The following is a 27,771-nucleotide window of genomic DNA, read 5'->3' as shown; positions in this document are numbered from 1 at the left end:
ATCGTTACATTTTAAACAGAAGTAGAATAGAACAACAAATAATGTAAATGCACTTCACATTCAAACTTTTATTAAACTTTCACAACATTTTGACGTATACCAGTGGCCACATGAAAATTCACAACAAGAGATAAACAGATCCTACAATGAGCAATAAATCAAATTTGAGTCACCCTCCAAAAAAAACCCACTTCAGGAATCTGTTTTTTATTATTTGGATGGCTCTGAGTCTGTCTCTCATCATGGAACAAAAATCTCTGTCCAGGAGTCCCTTTGGGACAGATCTTGATGTTTTTCTTTTTTAGATAGTTCAGCTGATTCTTTAAAAAAAAAAAAATAGTATCTTGCCTTAACAAGATGTACAAGAAACCATCTTTGGAATCATAAACTGGGACTAGAACTATTCCAGCACATCTCAGCATGATTCATCTGTCAGATGCATAGTAGTATTTCCTTCACAAGCCAGGATAAAAGTCTTCCTAAAGGAACCACTGTACCTCTTTGCATTCTTTGTGTCTACTATTTTAGGAAGAATTACATTGCTAGAATAAAGATATATATTTACAGTATTCCTTTAGAATGGTTAGGCTTTCATTTTGGGAAGCAACTTAATCAGGAAAATATCTGGACTGGGAAAGAGTCTGCAACTTTGGAGTTCTGGGTTGTCACTTAAAACTCAGACAAACTTAACCCTCCATTGTTCACAGAGTGGGATTACACTTTATAACATTGATGAATAAGCCACAAATCGTTTTCTTCTTATCAGATCCCTGTTACAAAATGTACCTTTCTTTTTGTTTTACAAAGCATAAAACCAAATTTCATTATAAACTTCTATAGTACACAGATTTAAGCCCTTCCTTTAAACAAGTAAAGGATACTAATCCAGAATGAAAACAGCAGCTTTAAGATCAACAGTGATTCTCCACTTTGAGTCATTTACACCAAAATCCTGACTGCACAGAAGTCAATGGCAAAAGTCCAACTGACAGTAGGGTATTAATGTCACCATTCACACCTAATTCAAGCTGCCATGCACTAGGTAGCAGAGAGCTATTAAAAAGGATCAAATCTCAGGTTTCCTTCCTGATGCACTTAGTTTAACAGTATGAATGAAATGTACAAAGATTCACTCACTCCAGAAATTTTACAAAAGGAATTTTTTCTTTTTTTTCCACTCATTTTCAGAATAAGGATCACAGAGAACAGATGAGCTGGAAACTGACCTCTGGATAACATCTGGTCCCAACCCCATTCAAGCAGAGACAGCTGGAGCAGGGTTCCCAGGACCAGGTCCAGTTGAGCTTTCAATGTCTCTAAGGATGAAGACTGCACAAACCTCCCTAGGGAATCTGTTCCTCTGCACAACCAGCCTTAAGGTGTAAAAGTCTTTTGTTTTCTTTTGATTTACTTTAGTTTAAATAGAATTTCTTCTATTTAAATTTATGCCCATAGCCTCTTGTTCTGTCATCAAGCAGTACTGACAAGAGCCTCTCTCCATCTTCTTTACTATCCCTAAGATGTTTGTACTCATTGATAAGGTCCCCCGAGCCGTCTCTTCTGCAGGCTGAAAAATCTCTGCCATTCTTCCTAAAACAAGCCACTACTTAATCATCTCTGTGGCCCTTTGCTGAACTCAGACCACTAAGCCCATGTCAGTCTTAAACTGGGGAGCCCAGAACAAGCTCTGAATAATTTTACATTCTATATAAAAAAACCAAACCTGGGAAAGGCAGATATGCAGATATCTGTAAGGGAACCAAACATTTCATTATTATTCTTGTGTGTTTTATATAGGCTTTCTGATGGAAATGATACCATGTAACAGAGAAATTGTATGAAGGCAGAGATTTCCTTGCCTATGATAAAATATTTACTTGACTCTGCCAATACAATCATTACTATATTTATCCTTCCAGCATCCCTTTGAGGTAAGGAATACCAATACACAGATTGTACACATGGAAAACAGAAGGACATAGTGACCTACCTAATATCACACAGGAAGTATGTGGAAGACAAGGAATGTTTGAGCATGAGGCTAAATGTTTTAACAGCAGATGTGTGACATATAAAGTAAAAGACTTAAACTATTATTGGAGAAAAATTAGAATGCTGCAGGATTTTAGTAAAGGATGTCCTAGGGTGCATGTTCTGTTTTTCCAGAATTTCATATAGCTTCCATGAAAACATACAGAACTTTTCTTCCCCTGTGTTTTCATTAAGACCCTGGCTGGACTCAAAGCGGGGGAAAAAAAAAAAATTTTAAATCTATTCAAGAACTATTGTTTTCTTCTATGTTGTCAGTTAGTTTAGGTACTTTCCTGTCTGTCTCCAAGCATTATACCCTGGACAGAAAGCATAAGCCCTCAGCTTTTATTTTGCTATGTTAGAACACGTAAAATCCTTTTGCTTCTTCTCATAAAACAGGCTTTTCCATTGCCTTAATAATCCTTATGACCCTTCTCTACATCTGTTCCAGTTTTACTGAACATTCTTGTCCATGGGTGACCAACATTACACAATATTTCTGAGGTTGCACTGCAGCCTCTGTAACAGCACCAGCATTTCCTCTCGAAATACTACTCCTAGTGCATCTTAAGGTTGCACTGCCTTTTTCAATGCTGCATCATTGCTTAAAACAATCTCTGTATAACTCATGATATACAGCAATAGAGGTATGTAATTACTATAATAGAAATATGGTTGGGTTTTGAGGAATTTCTTTGAAGGAGAGAGCAGTGGACACATTTCATACGTTACCCAAAGAAGTCTTTTTAACTGAGAAGCATATGGAGATGTGAGAGAAAAGAAGAGATGGAAAGCGAGAATTGGTGGGTGTTACATACAAATGGAGCAGGAAGATGAGAGCATAGGAGTAATGATTTCTTATGTGCAACAGCAGCAGGATATAGGCTGTCTTTCCCGTTTGGAAGTTCTTTGAACAGCTTTACAGAGAGGCTTGCCTGACTCTCCTAATTTCTAAATGAAAGGGGATGGTTTGGAGAGTGCTTTTTTAGAGAGCCTACTCTGGGAAAACGATAGATATCGAAAAAGTTGAAACTTGAAGTATACCTCTATGAATAAGCTTTATACAGCAACAAGGGTCTGAATGACCCAGCTGCTTTACACCTTTGTCTCAGTATCCAGAAAGACCTATACGGCTGTAAAACCAGGGCTTCATGCTGCTGCCAGGACTATGTTATTGTTGCAAAGTAAATAGAAAAAAAAAAAAAAAATCACACCATCTTGCTACTTTTTCATAAAAATTAAGATAGTACCCCCTAGTGTATTTACTTAATGTAAAAGGAAGCTTTTCATACTGCTGCCACAGTCACAGAACTTACAAAAAGCTAGAATCTGAATTCTTTTGGAAATTCAGGATTTTCTTTCTTTTTCTGATATCTAAATAAGCACAAGGAATTCCCTGTGTCAAAAAAAATCAACTTACTATAATTATGCACTTTCCTCTGAATGTGAAATTAATGAAAAAACTTTCACAGTATTAAAATACAAAGTATATTTTATATTGCATATGTACAAAATAGACATCAGTAAATAGAAAATGACGTATTCAATATTCTTAAAGCAAAATCTAAAAGCTGACAATTCATTTTGACTTTTTTATGTAAATAAAGATTTCAGCAGCATCGGCATGTTTCTATGAAACACCTTTCAGCTTAACTTTTTGGTTTTCAAGTCGAAAATGTTGTATTGAATTTTTTTTAAGCCCTAATGAATGTCAACTGACTTCTTCATAGGAAAAACCTTGAAATCCTTAGTCAGTCAAAACCCTCATTGATTGTATCCTCTGATGTTAAAAATTATTCGTTGCTACTATATTCCCAGAAAGGCAGAGAATGTTGAAACATGAACAAATATCTACTGATTAATCACACATCTTTTTATGCAATGTGTCTTTTTCTTACACAGACTACTTTCTGAAGAGTCACCACTGGATGAAGGGTACAAGTCATCTGGCAAGGACTTCAATCATATTGCTCTAAGGAGCTTCCAGGTCAAGGAGAGACAAGGCCATAAGTAAGCGATTCTTAATGAGTTCTTTACCCATAGCTTTATTAAGGCACAAATAACCATAAAATTACTTATTATATTGATTTTGAATCCAGCATAAGACTTGAGTTAATTCTAAACCCTGAAGAACAATAGTGGGGAGATAGAACATCTTCAACCAGGTCAGTAATTATTACCAGAGTAATAATTTTCATTGTCAAGTAATCAGTAAACATTTAGGAACAATTGTATGTGACCTGGGAATGCTCTTGCCACTGCCTGAACCATGACAGGAGGGAGGACACTCACACTACCCTTTCTTTTGCCCAAAAACTCCAACCTCATTTCACTTGAGCAATGGGAATGCAATTCTCCCAGTGCCAGTAGATCATGCTCCAGCAAATTTGCAGTCAGCAGATCAGAAATTACTCCTGTGAGTCGAGTAAGTGGCTGTCTGTCTAGTCTCTAAGTGGGGCTACCTCTGGCTGTTTGAGAGAGGTGAAAAAGCCCATGCATTACATATCTGTGGAAAGACTTGCATACAAGGAGAATATTTTTATACACATCACCAGTTAGAAACTGCTTTTGCTAGACAGATAGAGTCTTACCTGACTTCTAAACTCCAGGTAATATTTTACAACCTTATCTCTTTTTACATACACCTGTTTCTGGCTGGACAGGTATTTCATAACTTGCTGTGAAGTCTGTCCCCTTTTAAGAATCCCTAAGCCAAAATCATGGAAACCTTTTTCATCAAATAAAAATCCACAACTGTAATGCAGCAGCTGGGTTTTGGCAGTAATACATTACAGTACTACAATACATTACAGAAATACATTGTCTTTTAAACAAATATACACATACAAGCTCTATATGGTCACTATTTCTCCGCTCTTTTTTCTGACTTAACATCTGATTCTGTTTCTATTCTAAGTCTCTTGCTTTATGAAAAATCTCGTGACAAGTTTTATAGGCTATGTGATTTCTGAACAATTCCTAAAAACATAAATCAATTTACTCTTCCTTCACTTCTTATTTCACTCTGCATCACCTAAACTTCCTGACACTGTTTTTCCCTTTGATTCTTCTTCCATTTAAAAATACCTATAGTGCAATTAAAAAAATTTACAGAAATAATGCAAAAAATATATCTACTGCTAATGGGCCTACTTACATCTGTGATCTCTTCTTTGCAATACACGTATAATATATATAGTACCAAACATTGCTATGCATGCTGCTGCATTTTTTCCCCCCTCAAAATGCATTCTAATTACTAAAGCAAAATTGAATTTGCCTGTGCATACATTAAGGTTAACCATGCAGTCAGTAAGGAATGAAGCACTAAGAATCAGTTGTGTAACCAAGAAGGAAATACATATTTAAAATCATGAACACTATTATAATTACTTTGTCTGAGAAATAACTCAGTTAATTTCTGCTCTAAGAAATAACTCTAAAAGATACTAAGCTGCTTTCCATGCTTAATAAGGAGCTCAAATTCACTGAAAAATTCCTGAAATGCCATAGTCAATGGCAGTAAAAGTATCTATTTAAATTGTTTTCTGAGATGTCTTTGAGAGAAAAGTGTTATTACTTGAAAACTTTATGGCATGCAGCAGAAAGTTATTGTATTCTAATATTACAGTTTTGCTAATAGATAAATTGTGTAAATCACCACAAAAAAAACTTGGAAGCAATTTACATGGTAGCATAAAAACTGATGAACGTGGCAGAAACACCATTTAGATTAAAAAAAAAAGGCATTAAACGTGAAAGAAAAAAAAATTAAATTAAGAAAGTCCTGAAATTGGAAAGTAACTGCATCAATTTTGACTAAATAATTCAAATATTCTCCCATCAGTGTAACTAATTTGAGTTTTAATTCTCATGAAAACCCACTACAAAAAGGAAGCAGCAGAGAACTTTCTGGTCAATGCATGAACAGTCTATGGTAAAAAGAATAACCATCAAAAAAAAAAAAAAAAGCCATTTGCAGCTGGGGAAGAGACAAAATAAATGAAAAGTCAATGTATGGGAGGAACTGCTACTAAAATTGCTACAGAAACATAAAATGGTTTGGTTTGGAGCACCTTAAAGACTATCTAGTTCCATCCCCTCTTCCATGGACAGGGATAGCTTCAACTAGACCAGGTTGCTCAGAGCCTCACCTAATCTTGAACACTTCCAGGATGGAGCATCCACATCTTCTCTGGACAACCTTTTCCAGGAACTCACCATTCACACAGTAACAAATTTCTTCCTAACATCTAACCTAGACCTACCCTCTGTTAGTGTGAAGCCATTCTCCCTTGCCCATCACTCCATGCCCCTGGGAAAAGTCCCTCTCCAGCTCTCTGGGAGCCCCTTTAGGTACTGGAAGACTGCTCCATGGTCACCCAGGAACCTTCTCTTCTTCAGGCTGAACAACCCCAGCTCTCTTAGCCTGTCTCCACAGCAGAGCTCCAGTGCTCTGACCATCTTTGTGGCCTCCTCTGGGCTGGTTCCAGAAAATCCATGTCCTTCTTATGCCGGGAGCCCCAGAGCCAGATGCAGCACTGCAGGTGCGGTCTCACAAGAGCAGAGCGGAGGGACGAATCCCCTCCCGCGACCTGCTGGTCACACTGCTGGGAATGCAACCCAGGATTACAGATGAGCTCTCTGGGTTGCCAGGGCACATTGCCAGGTCATGTTGAGTTTCTTGTCAATCAAGTAGCTAAGATTGTTATCAGTATTTCCCTTCAAACCGCCATTTTTAAAGAATTTATATTACTTGACTGTTAAAATATGTTTCTGGGCAGAAACAAGGGTGCACTGTGCACAGGCAAATTTTTAAATTAAAAACGGCCTACAAAATTGCTCCAGCAATTTTCTGCACACAATTGTTTCCATGTGAAAAGATCCACATTTAGTCATGAAAACAGCACCCTCAAAAAAAGAAAAAAGATTTTATCAACTCAGCATTCAATCTTAAGTGGTACTATGACTCTCAGTTATTACTACTGTGCATACACATGCTAATACCCAAATTTCAAATAAGAACAATGCCAGAAAGTAAGACTTGGTAGATTTATCCTTGCATTTGCATAACAAGTTTGAAACTGCAGGTTTTGGAGTAAATTTGAAATCAACCAAGAGATTATTTAACAGAATCTCAAATCAGTAATCATTTTCTTTCCTAATGTACAATTGCGTCCCTTGGCAAATACGCCAAAAGAAGCAGCAAAATGATGAGGCTTTAGCTTTTTATATATCTTTTCAAATACTCATTTTTATTCCCTAAGTGAATAATGTGATCTAAATCTTATCAGCTGACACTGTATCTCTAAATTCATAGTTTTGCCTTTACATTTCCAAGTATTCTACTTTTTTAACACCTCATTTTTTTGGTAGATAAAAATCAAGATTACAAACCATTGCCTGTGCATTAATAAAGACAATATAATTGCCAAAAACGTCAGCTCTTTTGAGCAAGATAAACATTCTCTTAATCCGAAATGTCAAAGCAATTTTGTTAAAGCAAAAAGTCTTTTTAAAGAACAGCGTGACGGTAGGAACCCATGTCAGCAAATTACAAAGCGAAGCAGAGGCAAGTCGCTAAACTGTTTCTAGCTTCAACGGAGAACACACACGCACCAAGCAGCCAGCATTTCTCATTCCCTCAAATCCTCAGTCTCTGAGCAACACAGGTAAATAGATGAGTTGGAAGTGCCAGATCAGTTACTGATCTTGCTCAGCAATATGTCTCTAACAGTGACAGAAAAAGACTCTCAGGAATAAAATGCAAGAAATCTAAATATAAGAAATTATACTTTCCTCCAGAAGGAATTCCCTACAACTACATATATGTGTGTATATAAAAATATGTGTGTTTGTGTATACACACGACTAATTTTAAAAAATTATTCATTTATTAGCTGTTTGTTCTAGTATGGGCATTCTTTTGAAATACTCATATAAAGACAGTTTCTGCAGCACCATCCCCCCCAGACTTTGGGTGAAAGAACAGGATTTTCATTTTTTGGAGTTTGGACACCAGTTAAGCTGCTCTGCATGCACGTGGCTGGAGCACAATCCACAGACTCAGAACCTTTGCACTCTTAATAAAGAATTGGGTTTAGTTTAGAGAGATGAAGGCCTCCTCTATTATTACCCACCATGTGGTACATCAAAAAGCTCTCAGCCAGGCCTGAAGGCTTGGAGCACCAAGAGCTGTAGGCACACGGATGAAAAGACAATGCTGGCCAAAGACTGATTACAAAGCAAAGCTATTTGCTATTTGGAATTGAAATACAGCTCATCATGACAAGCCTGGAAGCAATACTGGTTCACTGATGCCTGAGCCACTTACAAAGTTTGAAATTCACTTTTTTGGAGGTGTTTTCTCTCATTGCTTGAAATTGTATATAACTAGTCCTCATTTCTCACAACAGTAGCGTTGACTATGCCACGCAGTCTCACTGGTTTCTATACGCACATATTTTCTAATACAGCCAATTAAATTATATTACTGTGTACCACTATTACAGATCTAGAGAATCAGCAATATATGTTAAAAAAACACCAAAAGAAAACAAAAGCCTTTTCCCCACCTAAACAGTTTAGGAGGATGGCCTAGTATTCCAAATTAAAAACTGAAACTTTTAGTCACACCTTTTTCTCTCCCACTAATTGTTATTGAATGATCGGTGTTATTTTTGACTGGTTTTGCCTTTAAACTATATCTAAGTTCATAAACCTGAAGACAGCAACACTAGAGATCTTCTGAACTACATCACCACATACCTTTTTTTCTTAACGCAATCCCTCCAGTCAGTGGAAAGGTTGAGCTCATTCCATTCCCTGTCCCCAGGCTAGCTGGGCTTCACCACTGCTCTGCCAAGCTTTAGTGCTGTGGAGACTTCCATGGGAGAAGAACTGATGCTATAAACTAAAATTATGTCTCTGGTGATCCCAACTTCATCTGGAGCGGGAGCCTGGCAATTCACAGAGCCCCAAGCAGTCCTCAGAGAATCTGTCCTCTATGGCCCTTTGGCACCCCAGGGCTTGTGGTTTAAGCCTGATTCAGACAGATTCGAGAGATGGGGGGTGAGGAGGACAGCATTTTGCTCTTCAAACCCGAAAATGAAATTAATTCCCCCAAATCTAAAACTCAGGGTCCCCCACCAATCTCTGTGTTTTCTCTTGAAGGGACTATTCTGTTTCCCTGCTCCCAAGATGAAAAGCCAGTATAAGTATAGATTTTCAGAGCAGAAAAAAATAAAATTGCTGGGGGAACTACAAAAAAAAAAAAAAAAAAAAAAAAAAAAAAAAAAAAACACCAAAAATAAGCCCCCTGGGCCACAAACTGTATTGGTTCTGGCCTCATCTCTCCAATAGATCTTACTATTAATATGACTCATTACTCAGTCAGATTCCAGATTAACAGAGAACTCCTTACTAGATAGAACACCCAGTTTCAAAGAACTCACACTGATTGTACACTTTAGCTCATCCTTACACAAATTTAAATACTTAAATTATTTGCTGAAAGGAGACTGTAGTTGCTTATATAAGTCAGTGGCTCATTAGCTACCTAATTTTAGCACCTGCAATAAAAACAATGTACAGGCCAGTTCATTGTAAGCAGACAGAAGGCTTCTTCCCAAACGATACTCAGACAGAACAGCAAGAGTTAAGAAGTTTTAGAAATATTTTCCTTCTCCTCCCCTGTGAGAAATGCTCAGAAAAGCCTTTTTCTAACCTAGCCATCTAGAGTTTGATGCAAATGCTGAAAAAAAACAGGCTACTTTCAGTTCTTTTCATATGACAAAATGTTTAAGCCCTTGGAACCAAAGTTTCACAGTGGTACATTCTAAGCTGACAATGGGCATATGCACAAGTCACTTAAGACTAATACAAAGAACAATATAATTTTATAACCATAGATTAACTATCCACTGGAGGCTGGTTTGGCCAGTCCTGTAGCATGTTCCCTACTTTACACAAAGAGTTAGTTCTTCTCTCTAAGGAAATATTGTGGCTGGAAAGGGAATTTTAGTTCACTGTCTTAAAACTGGTTTTCTTTTCTTGACTTGGAGATGCCAATAAGGTGTAAATGTTTTTGAGGAGACTATTATTATTGAATAATGGCATTGTTCTGTTTCTGGTGTGTGCATACCAGGGTGGGTTTTTTTCATGTTCTGTTATACTCAGCCCACACAACTTTTTTTTATTATGAATGAAGTAATTTTGCTTAGAAAGCCAAATATTGAGCCTTTGGCTATACCAAGGTAACTCTTTTCAGCACAGAGGCAATGCTGTTGTTCAGCAAGCAACTGCATTTGGTTCAGGAATGATAAGAGCCACCTTCTGAGGCAGTTTTTTTTTAGTGTCAACTCACAGAGTGGATTAATAACATAGGCCTTCTTTCTCAAGGTTCACAGATACTCCCACTATTTGATGGGACTATTCCTACATATAAACATTTGCAGAATAAACAGGAGCGTTTGTACTTAGATACCAGATAGTAAGACCCAGCGTATCCACAAACACCTGAGCTCAACATATAAAGATAATCTGCTAATCAGTGCACTATCCCAGAAGAACACAAAAGCAGTGTTTTTTACACATAGACAACGCAAATTGTCCCTTCTTCTCAAAATTTCATCTTTTGGATAGAAAAAAAAGCAAACCCCACTAAATTCTGTGCTTTCCATCAAAGTCACTGTTCTCTGAGTCCATGTATCCCCTGTTGGAGCAGTAGAACAGTGTCAGGGGCCCTTCCCCCCTTCCATGTAGCCCTGGGAGAGGGGCCCTGAGGAGAGGCATGGGGTTCCCCTGCCCCGGTCAGCCTCATTCCCCATTGGTTGTTTTGGGTTCCCCTGCGCAGGCAAGGACCTTCGGGTCCTGTGATTGAGCAGTTCCTCAGCAGATCCTGGCCATGCAGCTGAATAAACATCTCTGAAACATCTAGCAAGCATCAGTCCATATAGATTTCTTTTCCACGGGCCTCGTTGTCTGATGCACGTGTTGCAGTTTCCCCACTGTAACAAATGGTAGAGAATTGAGAGCAGAACGATCCCCGATCCCTAAGCGACTGATGTGTGAGTAAACCCTAGAAACTTTGGATTCCTCTTCTTGTTTTTGTTTTGCTATTCCATATCTAAACTATGGAGGAACTGTGGAAAGACTCTTCGCTCTCAGAGCCGCATATGGACATTTATCTTAAACTTGAAAAGATTCTTGAACAACGATTTGTAAATTTTAGCTTAATTCAAGCTCAAAAGTAACTGAAACACTTCCTGGCATAGTTGTTTAAGAACTTTTTCTACGTTTCTTGGGATTTAATTCTTACCAAAGACTTTTGGAACACCGTTTGGACACAGTTAATTTTTGAGTCAAAATACACGCCAACGGAAGAATATTTTCGTGAATATTATTTAATTACCGAGACTGTTGAGCAATGGCAGCTGTGTCTTGGCAAAAGGAAGCCTGGCTCAGGGACCGTACAGCCTCGGCCACGTGCACCAAGCGCTCTGCAAGCAGCAGCGAGGCAGCTCCCGCGCACGGGCGGAGCCACGCAAGCCGCAGTGTCAGCAGCGGAGCGAGGCATAGTGGGAGCGGGGCGACCCGGCAGTGCCCGCCCAGCCCCGCGCAGCGCGTGGTGGAGCGAGCCCCGTGAATGCCCGACCGAGAGAAGCGGCAGTGCAGCTGAGAGCAGAAACGGCGGAGCGCAGAGAGCTGAGTGGTGCGGTCCAGCCCGCGCGGCCCCGAATGCGAGCCTGGGAAGAGCGCGCAGGCACAAGCAGCCCCAAAAGCAAAAGAGAAAGCAAGAACACAGCGAGACAGAAAACAGCAACCACTTGGAAAAAGGAAAAAAATCACCGTAGCTAACATTTTAGGAATAGTAAAATGGTATAATGTTAAACAAAATTATGGTTTTATAACAAGATGTGACAACCAAGAACACATTCATTCATAGAACTGCTATTAAAAAGAATAACCCTAAAAAATACATCCCAAGCTTGGGAGATGGAGAGGTGGTGGAATTCAAAATTGTACAAGGTAGAAAAGAGTTACAAGCAGCAGAGGTCACTGGGCCTGGTGGTGTTTCTGTGAAAGGTAGTATATATGCTAAAAATCGTAGTCATGTTAGACAATATCTCCATTATAAGCCCCCCCTTACAGTCTCCCTTTCCTAATCCCACCTTTCCCTTTTACCCTATATCCTATTACCCCCAGTGTATTCCCAATCTGTTTTTCATCCCATGGCTTTCCCTACAACTCCTCTCTGACGCCAAGGGGAGATGAAAAGGGGGAGGGAAGAAATTAAACCCTCTCCTGCCTCAGTTTCCCCACAAAGCATGCCCAGAGCGTCCTGTCTCCCTTCTGTCAGCCTTAAGATGTTCCAGAGAATCTGTTTGGACATTTAAAGACTCAGGAAGGTGGCTTATTTTGTTTTAAAACGGTTCTTGTTATGTTTATCCAGTTGTTTTCAATGTTAAGTTTTAAATCTCTCTTTGTTAAAAATAAAGGGGTGAAATGTTGGGGCCCATCCCCCCTGCCATGTGGGAGAGGGTCCCTGGGGGGAGGCACGGGCTTTCCCTGCCCCTGGTCAGCCTCGTTCCCCATTGGTTGTTTTGTGTTCCCCTGCATGGGCAAAGGACCCTCGGGTCCTGTGATTGCCTCAGTTCCTCAGCAGAGCCCCGGCCATGCGGCTGGAGAAATAAACATCTCTGAAACATCTAGCAAGAATCTGTCCATATATATTTCTTTTCCATGGGCCTCCTTGTTTGATACACGTGTTACAGTATCCACACTGTAACAGAACAGGGTACAGGATTCTGTGTACTTCTTAATCCCAAGATGTCACTGTCCCATCTAGCCCTCACCTCAATAGTACAAAGTGATGAAGTACTGAGGAGATTTTGACTCTCTTGTAAAATTTTGTGAGGTCACATGGTGACATGATTTTGGTATGAAACATCTCTCCCTTAAAGTTCTCTCCCTCCTTAGTACAAATTCAGCCTGTAAGGCTACCATACCTTTAGTGCAAAGTCTATGAGTATTTCTAACCAGTAGTGAAGTATAAGATTTGGGATGTATTAATGAAAATTTTACTATTTAAATTGCACGTGTATATTGCCTTACCTAAGCTACTTTTGTTATTAAAAAATAGTTTTGAAAAATTCTTACTGCACATAAATTTACATCTGTCCATTACCTTACCATAAACATTTAGATTTTCTCTGTAAGAAATACACACAGCACTCAGCATTTAAACACAATTACTCAGCCTATAGACCTGCTGCCTTAATTATTGTTGGTAATTTTACACACTTTCTTCATCAACTAATTTTTCTTTCCAGTGATATCACTGCAATTATTTCTATTCTGCCTGAATCTTTTACATTACTTAGGCAGCTAGACAGCTGCCTTAGACTTGAATTGCTCAGCCATTTTTGGAACCCAGTCCCCTGTAAGATTTTGCTTCCCTACTTTCCAGGGTGGTTTCCAGCCAGCCATCATGGTATTGCTCTGAGGGTAGTTCACAGTCATTTAGCATTTCTATCTCCCAGCATCTTGGCTTTATTGTAACATGGGAGCAATGGTTTCTCTGAGCACACTGGCTCATGTCACCTTTTCCTTGGCAGGTCAGGTAGCAATCACAAGTTCAGCAGAGGCACTGTGATTGAAATCACTGGCATCATTCGTGCATTGGAGTGGCTCTGCTAAGACTCATAGATTTATTCATTGATCAAAGCAAGATCCCTAACCAAAGTTCCAGAAAGCACTTTTACTTGTGCTTAATTTTAAGTCTGTGGGCATTTGAAACTTCTGTGTTTTCCTGGACTGGAGTCCTTGCCAGCCATTATGAAGTTTGAAAGACTTGCTTTAACATGGAAAGCCTGCCCATTTTCCTATACATTTCAACTAATCACTATCAGTGTACCATGAACTAACAAAGGAATGAAAAATGAATAGTTTGGCAATTTTCCTCAGCATCTAGCAAATCATTTATTATCAACAATCGCCAATAATTCAGCAGAAGCTTCTCCTTTGTTGCCTCTATTGCTTGCCAAATATACCTCCTTATTTTAGTAAGTCTAGCTGAACAGGGCAGAACATGTTGGTAACATTTTGAAAACTGTCTTTTTCATCTGAAGTGACAAAGACCTTTCCTCTAGGGCAGCAGTAGAAAACAGAAAAACCCTGTACCTGAGTTAATAAGTAAGAGCAAAACAAGTAAAACCTTGGGATTTAGCACTTTTTCCAATTGTGATTTTCCAGAGTCCCTGTTCATCAGCATTTATTATTTACCTTTTAGCTTCGTAGCGTTTCCTTTTCACTTGGGACTTGGGTTATTGCTTTGCAAATTGTATATTAATATTGCTTACCTACAAATACTTTAGGTATGATCCCAAGGGCAGTGCTGTATGCATTTTGATGAACATTTGAACTTTTAAAATTCAGTAGCATTTATTTTAACCAGAACTAAAAGACAAAGTTGAATTCCAAGTTCGGTGATTAATTTACATCTACTTAAAGACACACTGAAGTAGGGCAAAATTCACTCCTTTGCAGAAGACTTGCAGTTAAGTTTTTGTTTAAAAGCTCCCAACAACAGACCTTATATGTTTGAAAAAGCCAGTCCTGAGACATGCCATGAAGAGAAAATACTAGTTTTAACTAGGAAGGAGCAAAACAAAATGTATTTAAGACACATATGCCTGCTTAGAAAATTTGGGACTGAAACAACTTTGGAAGAAACCTGGCAGAGTAGTTTATAAAACAAACAGTTGTTCCCTCTTTGGATATTAGTAAGACGTCATGAGAAAATTAGAAGAGCCTAAAGTATTGTCAGATGTTTGCAGTGAACACTCCCCAGTTCAGTGTTTGGAAAATCCAATGTGTAAAATTTCCCATAAACAAAAGGTTTTTTAAAATGTCTGTTCTGGGATGTTCTTGGCTGAGATTGCTGGAACAAATAGAAATAGGTTTGTGAACATAAATAGCTGATGTGGAGTGTTCTTGGCAATATCTGTGCTAATAAGCCAAAGATAAAAATAAAGAAAAGAGTAAAATTAAAACTCAAAAAGTGACGGAGCTGGGAAATTAGGAGTTTGGATTGCCTGTCCATTTTCTCTCATCCTGTTACAATTTGCTGTGTTAGAACACCTGGTATAAAACCTGTCACCAGACACTAATCCCAGAACCAAACTACATTCTGAATGATCCCAAAGAAACTGTACAAGGATATGTGTGAACGTCCCATCTTGCAGCAACGCTCTTGCAGCCCCAAGTCTTTCATGCAGTAACTGACTACATGGGTGACAGTGCATCTTTCACATAGAGGACTTGCTTCAGCTTCTGCTAGGCACTGAAGCTGGTTGACTCTGTTTCATTTCACAAGAAAACCCTTATGGATAAATAATCAAATTCCAGGAAAGCATGTCTAGAAGATAAAACGCAAAGCTTTGGAAATACAGCTGTGAGAAGCAGTGAGAAGTAGAAGGGACAAAGTCCAAACTCTAGGAATAAAACTAGTTTCTTACCTTTCTGTCATGATTTGATTAGCAGCAACAGGTTCCAGGTTTGATTTCTGGCTCTTTTCTCAGAAACCTAAGAAAATTAAACCAAAATGGTTGAGTGTTCAGTGAATGATACTTTCATCTTTGCAGTGAATGAAAACGCATAACTTCACTGGAGGGACAGAGGTGAAAAGAGTAAAAAATTAAAATCACTGAACAGCTGGTGTTCCCCTAAATATAGTAATAATTAGTCAAATCATTACTCATTCACAATCACAATGAAGAATCTGATCCTTCTTGACCAAACCCTCTATTCCCATCTGCTTAATCTAGAACATTTTGCATTACCAATCTTCAAGCATTAAATTTTAGATGAGATTTAATCAATTACATCACAGTGACCACAGTTAGGTACTGAATTACCAAGATGTTCCTGCTTCATTACAAGCACACAGTGTCATCAGATTTTGGGGGGAAGTTGTTTTGGGGTACAGGTTGTTGTGAAGGGGGTTTTCTTGTTTTATGTTTTGGTTTGGGGCGCTTTTTTGGCTGTGGGTTGTTTTTGTTTTTTAATAGTCCCAAGTAGGCAAAACAAAATACTAAGTGAAATTGTTTTAGACCTCTCTTACTACCACTGCCAAAAACTTTCCTTCTGACCATCTGTTTTCTGGAAAGGGCTCCTCACATCTTTTGGGCCTGAGCTGTCAGGGTTTTCTGCACTTGAGAAAGGATATGTGCCTGTGCCTGCACATGAGGCCTTTAATTTGGAAACCAGCACAAAAATTCTGTTTTATAAAAAGGCTTTCTTCTAAAGATGCCCAGAAAACATTTCAGATCAGTTGCAATCACAGCTAAAGCTGCAGAAGGCCAGTGCAAAGCAGCAGAAGAAGCTCCTCAGCTAGGATTAATTACTGACCATTGGTCTGCCAGAAACCATAATCTTTCTACCACTATCTTGGGAGTTCTCCTTTACACCTCCCTGGGTACAGTCATCAGAGCACCAAGCAGCTGTCTCTAAATCACTCTTCAGTGCTCTCAGCACATGAACAGCTACATACACAACACACTAACACGGGTTTTTGTTGGTAGCTCAGCATATTCTGTTTTCTCTCTCTGGATGACTCAGTGCTGAGGATCACTCCTGCCAGGAATGCCCTGAGTTCACAAACAAGCATGCCACAAGGCAGTGTAGCAAGAACTGCATTATTACTATGCCTGCCTGATGTGCCAGCTCATGCATCTAGCTCCTTCAAAGCATCTACTCATCTGTTTTACTGCGCCAGCTACTCAACCACAGCAGCAATGAGTACCTACCCAGAGGAGTAATCGTCTGCATCATGGCAAAACCCCACACCAAATGCAGAAACAGCTATAAAAGCAGGCAAAATGGGAACCAGAGGTTGGGCTCCTCCTGCCAAGAAGTAACTTGGGTGGATCAGCATGCCCCAAGGCCACTGTGCTCTTACGGACAAACCAGTCTGCTTTTATGAGCTCTTGCTAGCTGTACACAAGGAAACCAAACACAGGATCACAGAACCTTAAAATAATTTAGGCCAAAAGAGACCTGTGGAGCCATCTTGGCCCATCCATGCTCAAAACTGAGCTGACTTAGATCAGGTTAGGGCCACCTACAAGCCTCTAACACACCTTACTCTCTGCTGTGTTAGAGACTTGGACAACAGGCACCGCATGCATACATATCCATGATAATTTTGGATCACACCAACTACAACACCCATAACAAGCTGCTAAACAGAGGGGCAAAAAGAAGAAACTGCAAAGAGAAACAGCATGTTCACAGCAAAATTCAGACCCCATGCTTCCTTCTAACCTCAGCAGAAACACATAATGTGGTTCAATGCATACAATGCTATTAAAAACCATACACCCAAGGAACTCAGTCAGGTCTGTATTGTACATTTTGGCCTTGCTGATACGTGTTTAGTCCACCAAAGTTGAGCAGATATGAAAGGAAAAGGAAAAGCATCTGTAAATGCCACACATTTTAAAACAGCCAGCTGGATCCTATTGACAGTGCTCAAAAACATCAGAGTATTTATCATGTCACACTCCCAGGACGGAGCCAAAGCACATTCTGGGTTAACAGTTGCTGTTTTCATTTATTTGGCTTTAGCTGAGAGTTAAGAAAAATCACTTCAAATGAGGGTTCTCCTTTGGTGAACTTTACCTGTTGGAAAGGTAGGAAAGGCAAGACAACAAAAAGAACCTGCCCAGCCTCAGCTGGAGAGAGTGGGTAAGGCAGAAGACGGAATTAGAATTTACTTGCTTCCATAACCATGGACAGAAACCCTAACCCCACCAAAAACCCTAAAAAAAAAAAAAAATCTTCTTGACCATAAAAGGACTGGAACTTTTGTTTAGCTAAATTTACATATAACTTTCACTTGTTTCTCTGTGTGTTTGGTTTTTAAACAAAAATACCCAACACTACATGCTCCAAGGAAACATGATTAAAGGAAATTGTACAGCTCTGATTTCTTGTTACCACTTTAATTTAATTTTGTTTCCCTGACTTTTTTCCTTAAGTAAGCTGATAAAAATGTTTTTAATAACAATGATAATTTGGTTGAGGATAAGAATAAAAGGAGGTTTTTCTGAAGGAGGTTCTTCTTCTCATAAATGTACACATATTTAGTGTGCATTCTGTGAACACTTTCTCCCTATGTAATAGAGAGCCAGAAAATCATCTGTCAGGGGATGATGGATGATGAACTCTGCTCCTTAGGCCTCAGGGCCCAGCCCTGCTGCTATACTTGACTTAGCCTTCAGTAGGCACTAAGTGCTCTGTCAGATTCATGCCAAGGGAAAAGCATAGGCCTGGAACTCCCAAAAGTGTGGGAACCAGAATAAACATTTTTAATGTTACCACACGTTTTAAATCTGCTGTGTCACTTTCCTGTAAGCGTTGTCCTTATTTTTGTAATATATACAGTCATTGTGGGTTTGTCACTCTGCCCATCACCTCTGTTCTCTGTTGTACACTAACCAAGAAAAAAAATGAAAAATAAAAGGAACGTACTGCGTACATGACCATTTGGCTGACTACTGCACTCTTTTAGCAAAGGAGAGACAAGTTTCTGGGGTTTTCTTTTCTCCCTTCCCCTTGACAATGCTTTTGTTGCTTTGTTGCAACAAGGCTGTTCTCACTGCACACAGCTTTATTAATTCAGGGGTGATTTTGGAGTCCTCTTGGGTGTTGTATCACCACACACAGATACGTACAACAGGGCTATAAGCTAAAAGCCATCTTTCTCTCATCTTTACACCCCAAAAATTCCATCAGTTATTGAATTACGCTGCTTGGCTTAGATGGACTGCAGGACTCAAAATCTCAAGCATTTCCATTATGAGCTGAAGGTCCCACAGGTCCAAGGTAAAATGATGGTTTAAAACTGATGCCAATCATAAGCATGGTTTTCTAATGCATATTTTTATTTCATATTGCCTAACCACTGATTATAACCAGGCTTTCAGAACAATTTTCTTAAAAGAGAATTGGTCAAATGCAGCTATGATGGAATTTCCATCTTTCAGAAATTCCTCAGCAATGAATATCTCTGTCTCCTTCTCTTTCATCACAGCTCTCTTTAAATAAAATATTTATATTGTGGCAAGTAGTAGAAGGTTTTATTCCTTGTTTAGGAAAGGCTAACAGAAAATTCCATAAAAATTAATAGCAGCTCAAATTACACAAAATAATATTGAGGCTTTTCCTCCCCTCCTCACTGCAGGTATCTTTTCTCATAGAGATCACTATAGAAGGTTTGTGAAAAACTTCTTGTTTAGATGTCCCTTCAGTTCAAAAGGGACATTCTGCAGCCCTGATTTACCACTGGATCAATTCTGAGGAAGGAGCTTACCAGCATTTTACTCCCTTCTAATAGCTTCTCAGAACTAGCAGAATTCATTGCGGCCTAACAGGCCCAAAAAAACACCTGCATTTACATTCTTCAATCAGTCGCATTAACCCTTAGAGGCATCAGCAGGACTCCTGCAGCACCAAAAAGGGACAGAGCAAAGCAAGGACTGGGAGTCATAGAAATGAAGGCATATTTTTTGGCCAGAGTCACTGTCACAACTCAAGCAAATTCCAAATTTATTTGATTTTGACATGAATATTTATCAGAGAATGATGCCTATTTCTGAAAACTGGCTTTCCCTAGCCATATAAGGCTGTCATTTGCAACCCCCGTGTCGAAAACTGAACTCACACTATTAAATGAGGATCCGCTCCTCCCCAGTGTTATTAGGCATTTCTTTCCTACAATACACATTAATACAAGAAGATATCCAAAGGTCCATTCATCTTACTTCACAGATGGGTTTGGCTGACAGCTATGAGCCTGACTTGTCTTTTATTTCAATGCATTCATCCCAGCACCACTCCAGGCTTCCCTACAAAATATGGCTGTCATTCAACAGTGGCAGAACAGTTTAAATGCTCTTATCTACTCACTTGAAATCCCACCCCCTCAGGCAAACTGTTCCCTGAGATGGTCTTTACCCTTCATTTGAGTCTAATGCACCGGGACCTAAAAAGACATTACGCCCAGAGACTGGTGTGGCTACAGTAACAATTACCAGTTCAGCAAATCAGCTTCTCGTTGCAAGCACTGCTCAGGCTATATATAAGCCAAGAAGAACCTAGAATCATTGTGTCAGCAATTCTCAAAGACTATTTTAAATGGTATCAAGTTTTATTAAACTTTTACAACACAGTACAGAGTGTACTTTGTGTTCCTTTGAAATTGATGGAACAAGCCAATTTTTCCAGGTTTGTAGGCATAACATTTATTAAATTATAATAAGAAAATAGCTATTTAAAACCATGAAATGAAAGACTATAATATACATTTAAAGGTCAAAAACTGCACGAGTTTCCTTATTATGTATTTTATCTGAGAAATCCTGGGAGACAAAGGAGCTCTGACTCTACCCATGTGCAGCTGCACACTGTGGCTATTCCCTGCCCTGATTTGGACAAGGAACTACATACTCTTGTGGATGGCCCTGCTTCACCCAAGCCTCTTATAGAACTGCCTTCACCCATTAAGATGGTGACTTAGATCCTCTAAATAATTTCCACCACATATACCACATACAGATGGAGCTTTCGTAGCTGCAATAGCAAGGTCAGACTGAAATACAGTGATTTTATTCCATCTCTGCACTATACTTCCTTTAGGATATTCCTTAAATCAGTTTTACCACCTCCACCCCAATTTCCTTTCTGCAACTAAGAAAGGTTAATATGTTCTCTGCAAGGCAAGAGAGGCTGTGTTAATTAATACTGCCAAACAGAAACAACAGAAATGATCAACAAAGAAAAGCCAATGAGAAAATACCCAGATGAAGTGGAAACTTCAGCACCGAGAGTCTGGAAAGAAATGTGATCTAGGTTTTGGCTTTTAAAAGCATTTTAACATTTCAGCATTAAAACATTTTTATTTCTTCCTAAATATGTTTAACATCAAACTTGAACTACAAGGAAAACAATAAATATTGCTGGGCTTTTTCAAGTGCTATTTCAGTGGGCCTCATTTCACACTCTTCACTTATGCTGAGCTGGTATTTAGAAGGATTTAAACAGAACCTTTTTTTAGCAGCCCTTAGAGTCATACATCTTCCTGGATGCACAAACAGAATACATGGACAAGAGCACACCATAAACCTTTTGTTTATTAGTAATTGCAACTATTTTTCCAAATTCATAACATAAACCCCAACTGAAATACAGTCTTCGTGATATAAAACTGCCTAAGTTTGACAGACCTCAGAAATCTTCATTGAAGTTTCCTTCTACTCTGTGAATGTATACATATCTATTGCATATGAAGCCTGATATAAGTCCATTAACATCTATGGAGCACTTCAACAGAAAGTAATTTGGATCAGCACAGGCAGCCTTATGCCTTTAGGCTAGCAATCAGCTTTTGAGTATTAAATTCAGCTGGCGTAAATGATAAATAAAAATAGAGAGCCACGCTCTTACAGTATTCATCAAATATGTAAAATATAACACAGAAACACTATCACAACGCACAGGTCCAGGTGTTTAAAGATGAATGTTGTAAAATTGGCACAACTTTGAAAAACACAGCTGTGATTAGGATATAATTATCTTATGCAAGAAATCCATTTCAGAGCTATAATTCTTTGCTGCTGTGACAGGAACAGATTTTTATTATTTTCCGCTCACCTTAATTCTGCAAAGTCTGTGCAGCTATAAAAGAGTGATTTGGATTATAGTCTAGCTCAGAGTTCTAAACAAATTTTTTTTGTAACTGATTAAATAACAGCAAATTCTTGTGAAGAACCTAGCTTTAATTTTGGATCTCAGACTGATGGAACAGGACTGTCGGCAAACACACCTATTATCTATTACTGGACACAAATTATATGAAAGTAATTGGAAGAAACAGAGGCACCACAGATATTTGTAGGTTACATAGCTTATCTGCATTGAGATTTTATACCTGATGCATTTTATCATCTCTGAAAGGCACCACATTATCAGAAAATAATTGTACTGGTGTATGAATGCAACAAAGCTTGGATGGACAGGTCATCTGCTGAACTTGCTTGTACATTATATTCTGTGTAGGCATCCATAGAAACACACATGTATACCATACATACATTTTTTCAGATCACAGCCTGTTACCATTTGAATACAATTGCAAAATTGCGCAAGAGCCATAGTGTTATAATTGGCTCAAGGTAGGCAGAGATGTAGCTATGGATATATAAATCTCCTTCCACCAGAAGGAGAATTTTCTTCAGATGCAGAATAAATACAAAAGGGGGAAAAAACCTCACACTAAAAACCAGCCTTATCCTGTGTGAAGAATCCTTCCTGAGCAAAACACACTAAATATAACAAAACCACCAAAACTTGAAAAGATTTATTTTTATAGTGACTTAAAACTCTGTTTAAAACTTTCTCTGTTTAGAGAAAACAATCTATCTGGTATTTTTCCCCTTCTAAGTTTGCAATGCAAAAGGGGAAATAAATATGTTCCAAAGATATTTCAGGATTTAAAAATCACAACCTATATATGGGCTGTATCATTTGCAAAGCCTAGATATTAATACTAGAATCCACTTGTGAGAAAATTAATGTCTATTTTAAAAACCTTTTTTTAATGTTTGGTATGTTTAATTTAAAGAATGTAAGACTGCAGATGAGATGAATTTTCCAGTATCTTAGTCATAAAATTATATCACCACTACATATTCACAGTATGGTTAAATAGCAGTCGTAAATTAAAAGAAGGGTCTAATAACTTACACTGTTCTAATACAATACTAAAGGCAAGTAAAAATAAAATACTCTATCTGGATATTTCAATTAAAATATGCTACATCATATTGAGAAAATACTTGGAATTAATATAGTCAAATATACCAGAAAAAAATCCTTTTGCTCTGATGGAATGAAACTGATTCAACTCTGCCAGGGGCTCTGGCCACAAGAGAAAAGCTGCACTGGATTACACAGCACTATTGAGCCATCTTCTTTAAACAGCTATTTTAAAAAGTCATGATCCCCTTTACCATAGCTGTTCTCTGTAAACATTTGGGAAATGAATTGCTCAGGAGCCATAGAATATAAGAAGCAGAAAGCACTGAACTTGGAAAAAAATAGCTGTATTTCTTTAAAGAGACGAGATGGCTTCCTGTAATATGAAAGCAAATCTTAAAAGATATGTTAGATCCAAAGAGATCTATTGTATAAGGATGAAATTTACCCTCTGTGCAAAGTATCAAGATTTGCCCAGTGATTAGCCATGATTAAGTGGTATCTTACAGATTTACACAGGACACAAGAGAATAATAGACATTGTGCTGGCCCTCTTCTATCAGCATTTATTTACCACATAGAACTAACAAAGACATCAATACCTCAGTTACACCTCACTTTGAATTAGTCAAAGTGAAAATAACTGTGCTGCAAAATAATAATTTATAGACCAAATTTATCACCTTGCCATCTCATTACAGGCATTTCACAATTCTTTTAATGAGCTAGAGTCTCTGTAACTGTTTTTTCAGTTATGTGTGGAAACCAAGTGTGCAGATAAAATGGATTAAAACATTCCAGGAGTAGTGGCACTGAACTAGGCTACCTTCTTTCTTTCTTTTTGTAATTCACTTGTGTTTTGGACAGTAAGTCACACCAACAGAACATGTAACCTACAACTGAAACAGGACTCCAAGAGAGGGGGTTGATGCTCCAAGTCTCTCCATGTTTAAGAGGCATTTGGAAAAATATCCTTAAAAACATGCCTTAACTTTTGGTCAGCACTGACTTTCTCAGGCAGTTGGACTAGATGATCTTTATAGGTCCCTTCCAACTGAAATATTTCACGTTCTTCTACTCTAAACTTAACACTTCATACTACTTTAACAAACTCTAGCCAAAAGTACCATTGCCCTAGAGTCAAGGAATTGCATGAACACTTCTGGGAGAATGCTTGGTAAGATACTTGAATTATAACTCATAGAAACAAATTGTAAATAGAGGAGACTAGGATAGATTTTGGAGGGTAAGAATGTTTGCAACTCAGAAATCACAAAAAGTCCTGAGTGTTCCAGTGATGAGGCAGTTCTGCCTATAGAGGGGAAAACGTAAAGGCATCATTCAGACTACAACTCTACACGAACCAGAGTATGTCTTGGGCTCTGCTCCTTTCCCCAAAATCTCACGGCAATGTTCTTCCAAAGAAACAGGGAAGCATTACAAAAATGAAAATTCTCACTTTCTGAACTTTATAGCTAAAGTGAAGTTCAGCTGAAGAAAGCATATTTCCACACAGAAGTAAGTTGGACTGGTTTATTAGTTCAGGAAACTTCTGTTCTCAAAAGGTGACTAGAAATCGCAAGGCAAATAAATCTCCAGTCAAATTTTACTGTTTCTCTACTTTCCACTAATTCTCAACAGGAGAACTAGAGGGAAATGTGCACTTTATTTTGAACTGTTCCTTGTCTTCTCTCATTTTCTTTCCTGCTAGCAGGATAGAGAGGAAGAGACAGAGACTACAAAAGAATTACGGTAAAGACTATTTCACAGAATTTTTCAAGCCTCATTAAAAAAAACTCAACTCTCAATTTTATAATCCAGTAACATTTGTTTTGAGAATTTGTCTCTTTCCCAAAACAGAGGGTGCCAGTAAATCAGGTCCAAACTCTGTATTTCTCAAAATGACTTTGAGTTCAGCAGTTTTTAAACCCTGTTAATAAAGTGGAATCTGTGACATATCCAAAAAAAGTATGCAATTTGTTTGACATGCCTAGCAGTCAAGGCCTAACAAGTTTATGGGAAGTATCATCTAAACATAGAAAAGCTCAAATCAGGAAACACTTAAAAAGACAATATACTCACAGCCTGAAATAGGAAGAGAGATTGTTGGATGAATGACTGAGAGCATGACTTAGTAGCTATAAATCTATCTGGGAATATTTAAGTCAAGAACCATGATTTGCATCTATAGAAAATATGAGAGTTGGCGGTAGATTTCTAGATTTGCTTTGTAAATTAGTCAGGAAATTATTTCCTGCGTGTAACATTATTTTCGCAAATGCTAATCATGTTTTTGGATTTGGATGTGAAGACATGCAGGTCAATTTTAGTAGATGCCTCCTCTCTCCTCCCCATTTCCCCCTCTCCTCCACTGCAGATGAGGCAGTGTTAAAGCACACTTGAGAATTTGAAACCTAAACTTAAAACCATCTTCAAAAAGGAAGGAAAAAAAAAAAAGAGGAGAAAAGCATGAATTAGGATGAACAATTAACTGACTGCAGCAAAGTTTTCCCCATAGCAGGAGACTGGTAAATGTTGGGAAAACAAATCTTCATAATTATTGACACTTGTGCTGGAGGAAATTAAGCCAAACCATTAAGTTGCTCAACCACAAAGAGATAATTAAAATTGTTCTGAAAATCTGGCTGTGTTTTTCTTTTGGAAATAAAAGGTGAGGTGGAAAATGGAGTTTATGTCTGCATGTCCCACAAAAGAAATCAAACTAACTTTTATATTTACTTGTTGAGTTTAGAAAGAGAAAGAGAAAAAAAAGAAAGAGAAGCTTTAAAAAGGCCACTGGAGTATTTCTTTGGTGATAAAAACCTGAACTGAATATACTATTTTTCAATTAAAACATCTGAGGCATTTCTTAATTTTCTTTACAATGACAGTGTGGAGAACATGTTCAAGAGTGGGATTGGCAGAAATAGGGATTTCCAGAAAAATCCTATCTACATAAGCATCGTGCCAACTTAGAAGAGGAACAGCAACACTGAAGCTGCATGATCCTTAAGGTGACTCTTTCTTTAAAGACTGCAAAGTAAGACAAATAACATCCAAAACAAAAGAGAAAAGCTTTCTAGTCACCAAAAGTGAAATTAGTCATCTCTGAGAAAGAAAAAAACAACCAAAAATTTCCCAATATCTCCCTTCAAAACTGGACTAAAACCAGTTTATTTTAAATATTCTGAGCTAATAGTCTTTTATCATGCCATGTACTGCCTTTATGGCTACATCTTGTTCCAATTTTGGTTTCATCCATTCCCATTTCCAAATGACCATAACTTTTATATAGGCTTACCATACACCAGATTCCATCTGTCTGTGACCCTGAAAAAACAAGGGGCCTTTGATGTTCTTATGCACTTCAAACCACTTTGTCCTTTCCAGTGATATATGAGCCACACTGTAGTGAAATGCAGTCATCACTGGTTTGTGGAAGTGCCTTCCTGCTTCTTCTCTTGATGTAAGTTTACCATAGAACAAATTTACTGTAATCTTTGTGTTAACTTGTGCTTCCCTACAGAGTGAGAAAGAGGTCAGCAAAACAGCAGCGGGAGGCTAGAAATAGAAATCCTGCACATACAGCATCCTCACAGCCAAAAACAAGGGTCTGTCTCTTGAAGAAGCAAAAAAACCAAATCACACAAACCCCATCCAACAAACCAATTGATGATCAGATCAACAACTTCTTGAAAACAAGTATTTCAAGGAATTTGTTAACTGATGGACAGATTTACACACCCCACACAGCAGCTTTGTTGTGGCATTGTGTGTTCATCCTATTAAATTTCAAGGCTGCTGTACGAGGCTGTTGGGTTTTGGCACTGTCAAAATGAAACAGAGATTATGTGGTACCATATGTCAGGCAGCTAAAGCAAAGGATTCCTGGTCTAACATGTTTGCCTTTCCAGTCTGGAGGGAGTATTAAAACCAAAGGAGCAGGAAAGGTGGGTGGACCAGCACAAGGAGGGATGAGATGGTTTTGCTTTCATCCCGACATCTCAGCAATCCTGCAGCACTTCTGAAGACTCATGTCTGGATGTTTCTGCACCAGTCAAATGCAGAAAGATTTCATCTTTTCCTCCAAGACAAAAACAAAAAGCAAAACTCTTCAGCAATTATTTTTTAATGCAAATGCATGTTTATTTCATACCCTCAAGCCTTTTAGTCCTGGTTCTTTGTGACAAACATTCCACAATAGACTCTTTAAAGTCTGGCATATGTGCCAGTGCTAAAAAACATACAGTAGAAGACATAAGACAATTAAAATGAAAGACGACAACAACATGCTGCTAATGGTTTTAAATTATTACATTGTAGAATAGTTACTGGTACATCATGGAAGACCTATCCCCACAGCTCTGCACAAGCCTGAGCTCCATCAATAAACTAATCTTTATCATGTAATACATTGGTTTTCTGTTACAACGATGTTTGTGCCATACAGTCCAGCATCCTGTAACTATGGGTAAAGGGATGACACAACTACACTCCAATTAGCTCAGGTGTCTGCTTCAGTATATGATAGGTTTTCAAGGTCCACCTCTCTAGTCAACATCCACTGAAGAGACACCATTGATTGACTTCCAAGATGGAGTTGTACTTGATAAATACAACAAGATGACCTGCAAGCCCCAAGGTGCCCAGACTGAAGGAATTTGAAGTAACTTACAGAATAACCCATTTTTAGGAGAAATCTGACCTAAATTGCATTCAAGATGCACCACGAATTAGCTCCCAGAGGACCTAGAGCAGACACTGGTGTGTAAGTTGGCTTCCAGTGCTGGCTTACTTACTTTTTACCACAATATTTCAATTGTTTGTGTAGTCTCAGTTCAACTAAGTGTTTCGATAGACAGTACTTTGAAAACAGGATTTAGGCATCTGTTTTTAAAGTTACCTATATACAAATAAATT

The 27,771-nt window shown here is 38.3% G+C and overlaps 1 long non-coding RNA gene across 1 annotated transcript in view; it reads right to left on the bottom strand.

Annotated features, from left to right (window-relative positions):
- The window catches only part of LOC121664454, a 96,841-nt gene that overhangs the window by 19,896 nt on the left and 49,174 nt on the right, over positions 1 to 27,771 (bottom strand). The window contains exon 2 of the long non-coding RNA XR_006016016.1: positions 15,552 to 15,618. This is a non-coding gene — a long non-coding RNA (uncharacterized LOC121664454). The remainder of the gene's footprint in view (positions 1 to 15,551; positions 15,619 to 27,771) is intronic.

Source organism: Corvus kubaryi, unplaced genomic scaffold (genome assembly GCF_017639235.1).
Source record: "Corvus kubaryi isolate FWS band 111438036 unplaced genomic scaffold, C.kubaryi_AGA036_p1.0 37300, whole genome shotgun sequence".
In the NCBI taxonomy this organism is placed as follows: Eukaryota; Metazoa; Chordata; class Aves; order Passeriformes; family Corvidae; genus Corvus; species Corvus kubaryi.
This window is presented reverse-complemented; position numbering and strand designations above follow the sequence as displayed.